The sequence below is a fragment of the Pristiophorus japonicus genome, chromosome 7 (genome assembly GCF_044704955.1).
Source record: "Pristiophorus japonicus isolate sPriJap1 chromosome 7, sPriJap1.hap1, whole genome shotgun sequence".
Taxonomy (NCBI): domain Eukaryota; kingdom Metazoa; phylum Chordata; class Chondrichthyes; family Pristiophoridae; genus Pristiophorus; species Pristiophorus japonicus.
In genome coordinates this window covers 192,582,046-192,592,446 of record NC_091983.1, presented here as the reverse complement: position 1 = coordinate 192,592,446, position 10,401 = coordinate 192,582,046, and positions in this window count along the sequence as shown.

The following is a 10,401-nucleotide window of genomic DNA, read 5'->3' as shown; positions in this document are numbered from 1 at the left end:
CGCATCACATTTCCTCCAATTCAACACTTCAGAAGCACTTTGGGATGTCCTGAGGTTGTGAAGGGTGCTATAGAAATGCAAGTCTTTCTTTCTTATTACAAATGTGGCTGTTTACTGCATAAAAAATGATTTCAGTAAAATGTCTGGTGACTGTTGGAAGGTGATGTTGGCAGAGAAATGCAGAACAGTGCTGGTGTTCTTATTGACCTCAGCTGCAGGTCATCTCACACCATGTGACACAGCTGAATGACAAATCCAAACCTTGTCAGACATTGCCAGCTTGGCTCAGTTGAAGCACTCTCAACTCTGTGTCAGAAATGTTATGGGTTAAGCCTCACTCCAGAGTCTGAACACACAATCTATGCTGGCACTCCAGTGTAGCAGTGAGGGAGCATAGCATTGTCAGCAGTGTCCTTCAGATGAAATGTTACATCAAGTCTGTTTATTCATCGGGATGCTCAAGATCCTGTGGCATTACTTGAAAAAGAGCTGGGAATCCTGGCCAGCATTCCTTCCTCAACTGAAATGCCCCCAGGTACCTGGAACAGATTTCTGCCATAAAAGTAGTGGAAACAGCTGGGTGGGGGCAGGAAATTGGGTGTAGTAACAGTGCCCTGAGAATGGATTTCCCAGCTATCCTGTTGAACTCTGCAAAACTGAAAAAGCTAATGCTATGAATCATGGATACGTCACGGCAACACTGAAAACAAAGTACCTTCAAACCCAGAAGACCAAGGCCACAAGCGTAGAGGTAATGTATGTTGCGAGTGACTAGACAAATGCTCCTTTTATCTGGTGTAGCTCATATTTCCTGCTATTGAAAGCAGAAAAATTATGGACAATCACCAGCCAGCTGACATGGCTATTATTCGTTTTGTAGTTCAAATTGTGTCATTTTAAGGCCTGACAATGCCTGCCTCCCATCTGATAGAAAATTTACCCAATGGTATTTGTGACATCTAACAAATAGGAAGTCCAAAAAGACCAGTTCAGACACTTTGAGATTAACAGGAAGTGTCTAAAAGAAGTTACGGTTCAGTAAAACTTAGACAGATCTGATGAAAGTTCAGGATTCCAGTCAGACATAACCAATTGCTTAATTGTGTCACTTGTACATAAGTGGAATTTACCTGAGAATAAGGAAAGTAAAATTTGAACTTGCTCTAGTCCAAATATAGCTACCAATGTATAAGGTAGCCTAGTAGTAATGGTACTAGACTAGCAACCTAGAGGCTGTGAATTTAAATCCCACAATGGCACATAGAAACATAGAAAATAGGAGCAGTAGTAGGCCATTTGGCCCTTCGAGTCTGCATCGCCATTCAATATGGTCATGGTTGATCCTCTATTCCAACACCATATTCCTGCTATTTCCCCATACCCCTTGATGCCTTTTGTTTCTAGAAATCTATCTATCTCCCTCTTAAATATATTCAATGACTTGGCCTCCACACCCTTCTGTGGTAGAAAATTCCACAGGTTCACCACCCTCTGAGTGAAAAAATTTCTCCTCGTCTCGGACCTAAATTTCCTACCCCATATCCTAAGACTGTGACCCCTTGTTCTAGACTTTCCAGCCAGGGGAAACATCCTCCCTGCATCCAGTCTATCCAACCCAGTCAGAATTTTATACGTTCCAATGAGATCCCCTCTCATTCTTCTAAACTCTAATGAATATGGACCTAGTCGACCCAATCTCTCCTCATACGACAGTCCTGCCATCCCAGGAATCAGTCTGGTGAACCTTCGCTGCACTCCCTCTATGGAAAGTATATCCTTTCTTGGGTGAGGAGACCAAAACTGCACACAATACTCCAGGTGTGGTCTCACCAAAGCCTGTATAACTGTAGTAAGACATCCTTGCTCCTGTATTCAAATCCTCTTGCAATGAAGGCCAACGTACCATTTGTCTTCCTAACTGCTTGCTGCACCTGCATGTTTGCTTTCAATGACTGATGTACAAGGACACCCAGATCCCTCTGTACATCGACATTTCCCAAGCCATCACCATTTACTTACTCAACCTATCTAAATCGCCTTGCAGCGTCTTTGCATCCTCCTCACATCTCACAATCCCACCTAGTTTTGTGTCGTCAGCAAACTTGGAAATATTACATTTGGTTCCCTCATCCAAATCATTTATATATATTGTGAATAGCTGGGGCCCAAGCACTGATCCCTGTGGTACCTCACTAGTCACTGCCCGCCACCCCGAAAAAGACCCGTTTATTCCTGCTCTGTTTCCTGTCAGTTAACCAATTTTCAATCCATGCCAATACATTATCCCCAATCCTATGTGCTTTAATTTTGTACACTGACCTCTTATGTGGGACTTTATCAAAGGCCTTCTGAAAATCCTAATACACTACATCCACCCACTGGTTCGCCCTTATCTATTCTATCGGTTATATCCTCAAAAAAGTCCAGTAGGTTTGTCAAACATGATTTTCCTTTCATAAATCCATGTTGACTTTGTTTAATCCCGTTGATATTATCTAAGTATGCCATTATCACATCCTTTATAATAGGCTCCATCATTTTCCCTACTACTGATGACAGGCTAACCAGTCTGTAGTTCCCTGTTTTCTCTCTCCCTCCTTTTTTAAATAGTGGGGTTACATTTGCCACCCTCCAATCTGCAGGAAATGTTCCATAGTCTATAGAATTTTGAAAGATGACAACCAATGCATCTACTATTCCATGGCTACCTCTTTTAGTACTCTGGGATGCAGATCAGGCCCTGGGTATTTATTTGCCTTCAATCCCATTAGTTTCTCCGGTACTATTTTCTTACTAATTATCATTTCCTTTAATTCCTCTTGCTCACTAGACCCTTGGTTCCCTAGCATTTCTGGGACTTTATTTGTGACATCTTCTGTGAAGACAGTACCGAAGTATTTATTTAATTGTTCTGCCATTTCCTTGTTGCCCATCCGTTGACAATCAATATGAAGGAGTCACTGTAAATGTGGGAGATACTGGTAGACTGGAAACTGGCTAACATGATGCACGTGTTCAAAAAGGGGACCAATGCACACATACTCATTAATCTTACTTCCAATGCATGTAAAATAATGGAATTTATCAGGGGGAATGTGATTATCTGCACACTAATAACCAAGTAAATGGCAGAAAATCCGGATTCAGAGAAGATCCTGCTAGACCAATCGCCTTGACTTCTTTGAGAAGTGACAATCCAAATGAATTGTGGTAAGCCCTACGACATGGTGTACCTTGACTTCCAAAAGGCATTAGACAGAATTCCACACAAAAGGCTATTCGTTAAACTCAAAGCTGCGTGGATTCAGGGTAAGCCCTGAGAATAGGTAAGAAACTGATTGAATGGCAGAAAACAAGAAGTACTTGTCAGAGGAGTTATGGCTGGGTAGGGGGATGTACTGAGTGGGGTGCACCCCAGGCTCGGTGTTGGGATTACTACTATTTCTAATTTACATAAATGATTTGAATTCAGCAATTCGATGCAAAGTGGCCCAATATGCAGAGGATACCAAATGAGGAGAAGCTATGGATTCAGAGGAGGTAGCTCAGAAATTGCAGAACGAATTGGATAAAATATGAAAGTGAGCAGAGCAATGCAGATTAAATTGTAAACTACTGCACATAAGAAAAATATATAAGCAACTGACATACTTCATGAATGTACTGAAATAGCCAAGGATGAATCTGAGAACCAGAAGGCTTAGTAGACTCAATGATCAACATGTTCAACCAAAGCACAGCAGCTCTCAACAAAGCCAATTGAATGTTGAACGTTGTAGCCAAAACAGTAAAATACAAGTCAAAGGAAGTCATGATCAAACTGTCAGACCACACCCTGGGTACTGTGTCCATTTCTGGTTTCCAAGAAACAAGCACAGATATAGTACATAGAATAGCCACAAGGCTGACCCTGGTTTCAAGGGACTGAGTGATGATGAAAGACGAGAAGGACTTGGACCTTTCAGCTTGGCAAGGAAGTGTCAAAGCAGTGATCTTATGGAAGGTAGTTAAGAGAATGGAATAGGTAAATCCAGAATATTACTTTAAATAAATAGTGAGAGTAGGACAAGAGGACACAAGGCTAAAGGTAAATTTAGGATTGATGTCAAGAAATTATTTTTCACAGAGTGATCAACGTATGCAATAGACTTTCAGAAAGAATATTAGAGGAGACCATGCTGGAATCATTTAAGAAACAGTTGGACGATGAAATGAGGGGACTTTGTGCGATTTCTCTAGATGGATATTAAGATGGGACAAATCATTTTGCTCATCTGTAATTATCTTGTGTGAAAGTATTATTTGATTGATTGTTTCGAACAGCTTTCACTCCCGTCGTTCATCTAATCTGATTGGTTGACACTATCACGAAAAAAAAAAGTTTTTTGCATGTCAAATATAAACAAGTTGACATGAGTAAAACGCTAATGTTGGCTTTAAATGCCGAGGGTTTGTATCTTGATAGTCTCTTCAATTTGAGATATACACAAATTATGGGAACTGAATCCTTCGCGACCTGTCTTCAACCTTTGACACGGTTGACCACACCATACATGATCCAACAAGCTGTAAGAATTTCTTGCCCTCCTTTTCCCGGGCTCTGCACCTGCTTATAAACTGTTAAATAAAAACATAGAAACATAGAAAATAGGTGCAGGAGTAGGCCATTCGGCCCTTCGAGCCTGCACCACCATTCAATATGATCATGGTTGATCATGCAACTTCAGTATCCCATTCCTGCTTTCACTCCATACCCCTTGATCTCTTTAGCCGTAAGGGCCATATCTAACTCCCTTTTGAATATATCTAACGAACTGGCCTCAAAAACTTTCTGTGGTAGAGAATTCCACAGGTTCACAATTCTCTAAGTGAAGAAGTTTCTCCTCATCTCGGTCCTAAATGGTTTACCTCTTATCCTTAGACTGTGACCCCTGGTTCTGGACTTCCCCAACATCGGGAACATTCTTTCTGCAACTAGCCTGTCCAATCCCATCAGAACTTTATATGTTTCTATGAGATCCCCTCTCATCCTTCTAAATTCCAGTGAATATAAGCCTAGTCGATCCAGTCTTTCTTCATATGTCAATCCTGCTATCCCAGGAATCAGTCTGGTGAACCTTCGCTGCACTCCCTCAATAGCACGAATGTCTTTCCTCAGATTAGGAGACCAAAACTGCACACAATACTCAAGGTGTGGTCTCACCAAGGCCCTGTACAACTGCAGTAAGACCTCCCTGCTCCTATATTCAAATCCCCTTGCTATGAAGGCCAGCATGGCATTTGCTTTCTTCACCGCCTGCTGTACCTGCATGCCTACCTTCAATGACTGATGTACCATGACACCCAGGTCTCGTTGCACCTCACCTTTATTAATCTATCACCATTCAGATAATAATCTGCCTTCCTGTTTTTGCCCCCACAGTGGATAATCTCACACTTATCCACATTATGCTGCATCTGCCATGCATTTGCCCATTCACCTAACCTGTCCAAGTCCCCTTGCAGCCTCCTAGCATCCTCCTCGCAGCTCGCACTGCCACCCAGCTTAGTGTCATCTGCAAACGTGGAGATATTACATTCAATTCCTTCGTCTAAATCATTAATGTATATTATAAATAGCTGGGTTCCCTGCATTGAACCCTGCGGCATCCCACTAGTCACTACCTGCCATTCTGAAAAGGACCCATTTATTCATTTTGGATCTGGTCCTGTGTAACGAGACAGGAAAAATAAACGATCGCCTCGTAAAAGATCCTCTCGGAATGAGTGATCACAATATGGTTGAATTTGTAATACAGATTGAGGATGAGGAAGTTGTGTCAGAAACGAGCGTACTATGCTTAAACAAAGGGAACTACGGTGGGATGAGGGCAGAGTTGGCTAAAGTAGACTGGAAAGAAGGACTAAACGGTGGCACAATTGAGGAACAGTGGAGGACTTTTAAGGAGCTCTTTCATAATGCGCAACAAAAATATATTCCAGTGAAAAAGAAGGGCGGCAAGAGAAGAGATAACCAGCCGTGGATAACCAAGGAAATAAAGGAAAGTATCAAATCAAAGACCAATGCGTATAAGGTGGCCAAGGTTAGTGGGAAACTAGAGGATTGGGAAAATTTTAAGCAACAGCAAAGAATAACTAAAAAAGCAATAAAGAAAGGGAAGATAGATTATGAAGGTAAACTTGCGCAAAACATAAAAACAGATAGTAAAAGCTTTTACAGATATATAAAACGGAAAAGAGTGACTAAAGTAAATGTTGGTCCCTTAGAAGATGAAAAGGGGGATTTAATAATGGGAAATGTGGAAATGGCTGAGACCTTAAACAATTATTTTGCTTCCGTCTTCACAGTGGAAGACACAAAAACCATGCCAAAAATTGCTGGTCATAGGAATGTGGGAAGGGAGGACCTTGAGATGATCACTATCACTAGGGAGGTAGTGCTGGACAGACTAATGGAACTGAAGGTAGACAAGTCCCCTGGTCCTGATGAAATGCATCCTAGGGTATTAAAAGAGATGGCGGAAGTTATAACAGATGCATTTGTTATAATCTACCAAAATTCTCTGGACTCTGGGGAGGTACCAGCGGATTGGAGAGTAGCTAATGTAATGCCTCTGTTTAAAAAAGGGGGCAGGCAAAAGGCAGGTAACTATAGGCCGGTTAGTTTAACATCTGTAGTGGGGAAAATGCTTGAAACTATCATTAAGGAAGAAATAGCAGGACATCTGGATAGGAATAGTGCAATCAAGCAGACGCAGCATGGATTCATGAAAGGGAAATCATGTTTAACTAACTTACTGGAATTCTTTGAGGATATAACGAGCATGGTGGATAGAGGTATACCGATGGATGTGGTGTATTTAGATTTCCAAAAGGCATTCGATAAGGTGCCACACAAAAGGTTACGCAGAAGATAAAGGTACGCGGAGTCAGAGGAAATGTATTAGCATGGATAGAGAATTGGCTGGCGAACAGAAAGCAGAGAGTCGGGATAAATGGGTCCTTTTCCGGTTGGAAATCAGTGGTTAGTGGTGTGCCACAGGGATCAGTACTGGGACCACAACTGTTTACAATATACATAGATGACCTGGAAGAGGGGACAGAGTGTAGTGCAACAAAATTTGCAGATGACACTAAGATTAGTGGGAAAGCGGGTTGTGTAGAGGACTCAAAGAGGCTGCAAGGAGATTTGGATAGGTTAAGCGAATGGGCTAAGGTTTGGCAAATGGAATACAATGTCGGAAAGTGTGAGGTCATCCACATTGGGAAAAAAAACAGTAAAAGGGAATATTATTTGAATGGGGAGAAATTACAACATGCTGTGGTGCAGAGGGACCTGGGGGTCCTTGTGCATGAATCCCAAAAGGTTAGTTTGCAGGTGCAGCAGGTAATCAGGAAGGCAAATGGAATGTTGGCCTTCATTGCGAAAGGGATGGAGTACAAAAGCAGGGAGGTGTTGCTGCAACTGTATAAGGTATTGGTAAGGCCGCACCTGGAGTACTGCGTGCAGTTTTGGTCACCTTACTTAAGGAAGGATATACTAGCTTTGGAAGGGGTACAGAGACGATTCACTAGGCTGATTCCAGAAATGAGGGGGTTACCTTATGATGATAGATTGAGTAGACTGGGTCTTTACTCCTTGGAGTTCAGAAGGATGAGGGGTGATCTTATAGAAACATTTAAAATCATGAAAGGGATAGACAAGATAGAGGCAGAGAGGTTGTTTCCATTGGTGGGGGAGACTAGAACTAGGGGGCACAGCCTCAAAATACGGAGGAGCCAATTTAAAACCGAGTTGAGAAAGAATTTCTTCTCCCAGAGGGTTGTGAATCTGTGGAATTCTCTGCCCAAGGAAGCAGTTGAGGCTGGCTCATTGAATGTTTTCAAGTCAAAGATAGATAGATTTTTAAGCAATAAGGGAATTAAGGGTTACGGGGAGAGGGCGGGTAAGTGGAGCTGAGTCCACGACCAGATCAGCCATGATCTTATTGAATGGCGGAGCAGGCTCGAGGGGCTAGATGGCCTACTCCTGTTCCTAATTCATATGTTCTTATGTTCTTATTCCCACTCTTTGCTTCCTATCTGCCAACCAGTTCTCTATCCACGTCAATACATTACCCCCAATATCATCCAGTGGTTCTCCCTTATCCCCTCTACTCGTTACATCCTCAAAAAACTCTAGAAGATTTGTCAAGCATGATTTCCCTTTCATAAATCCATGCTGGCTTGGACCGATCGTATCACTGTTTTCTAAATGCACGGTTATTACATCTTTAATAATTGATTCCAGCATTTTCCCCACTACCGATGTCAGGCTAACCGGTCTATAATTACCTGTTTTCTCTCTCCCTCCTTTTTTAAAGCTACCCTCCAATCCATAGGAACTGAACCAGAGTCCATGGAATGTTGGAAAATGACCACCAAATGAATTAGTGAAGACAAACGTAGGTCCCTTGCAGTCGGATTCAGATGAATTTATAATGGGGAACAAAGAAATGGCAGACCAATTGAACAAATACTTCGGTTCTGTCTTCACGAAGGAAGACACAAATAACCTTCTGAATGTACTAGTGGACAGGGGGTGTATTGAGAAAGAGGAACTGAAGGATATCTTTATTAGGCGGGAAATTGTGTTAGAGAAATTGATGGGATTGAAGTCCGATAAATCCCCAAGGCCTGATAGTCTGCATCCCAGAGTACTTAAGGAAGTGGCCCTAGAAATAGTGGATGCATTGGTGATCATTTTCCAACAGTCTATCAACTCTGGATCAGTTCCTATGGACTGGAGGGTAGCTAATGTAACACTGTTTAAAAAAGGAGGGAGAGAGAAAACGGGTAATTATAGCCTGACATCAATAGTGGGGAAAATGTTGGAATCAATCATTAAGGATGAAATAGCAGCGCATTTGGAAAGCAGTGACAGATCAGACTAAGTCAGCATGGATTTATGAAAGGAAAATCATGCTTGACAAATCTTCTGGAATTTTGTGAGGATGTAACTAGCAGAGTGGACAAGGGAGAACCAGTGGATGTGGTGTATTTGGACTTTCAAAAGGCTTTTGACAAGGACCCGCACAAGAGATTGGTGTGCAAAATCAAAGCGCATGGTATTGGGGTTAATGTACTGACGTGGATAGAGAACTAGTTGGCAGACAGGAAGCAGAGAGTCGGGATAAACGGGTCCTTTTCAGAATGGCAGGCAGTGACTAGTGGAGTGCCGCAAGGCTCTGTGCTGGGGACCCCAGCTCTTTAGAATATACATTAACGATTTAGATGAAGGAATTGAGTGTAATATCTCCAAATTTGCGGATGACACTAAACTGGGTGGGGGTGTGAGCTGTGAGGAGGACGCTAAGAGGCTGCAGGGTGACTTGGACAGGTTAGGTGAGTGGGCAAATGCATGGCAGATGCAGTATAATGTGGATAAATGTGAGGTTATCCACTTTGGGGGCAAAAGCACAAAGGCAGAATATTGTCTGAATGGCGGCAGATTAGGAAAAGGGGAGGTGCAATGAGACCTGGGTGTTATGGTTCATCAGTCACTGAAAGTGGGCATGCAGATAAAGCAGGCGGTGAAGAAGGCAAGTGGTATGTTGGCCTTCATAGCTAGGAGATTTGAGTATAGGAGCAGGGAGGTCTTACTGCAGTTGTTCAGGGCCTTAGTGAGGCCTCACCTGGAATATTGTGTTCAGTTTTGGTCTCCTAATCTGAGGAAGGATGTTCTTGCTATTGAGGGAGTGCAGTGAAGGTTCACCAAACTGATTCCAGGGATGGCTGGACTGTCATATGAGGAGAGACTGGATCAATTGGGCCTTTAGTCACTGGAGTTTAGAAGGATGAGAGGGGATCTCATAGAAAGGTATAAGATTCTGACAGGACTGGACAGGTTAAATGCGGGAAGAATGTTCCCGTTGTTGGGGAAGTCCAGAACCAGGCGACATCGGCTTAGGATAAGGGGTAGGCCATTTAGGACTGAGATGAGGAGAAACTTCTTCACTCAGAGAGTTGTTAACCTGTGGAATTCCCTGCCGCAGAGAGTTGTTGATGCCAGTTCATTCGATATATTCAAGAGGCAGTTAGATTATTGCAAAGGGGATCAAGGGGTATGGAGAGAAAGCAGGAAAGGGGTACTGAGGGAATGATCAGCCATGATCTTATTGAATGGCGGTGCAGACTCGAAGGGCCGAATGGCCTACACCTGCACCTATTTTCTATGTTTCTATGTTTATATTAGTCTTCACTAATGTTTTTCTCTTCACATATCTATAGAAGCTTTTGCAATCAGTTTTTATGTTCCCTGCAAGCTTACTCTCATACTCTACTTTCCCCCTCCTGATTAAACCCTTTGTCCTCCTCTGTTGAATTCTAAATTTCTCCCAGTCCTCAGGGTTGCTGCTTTTT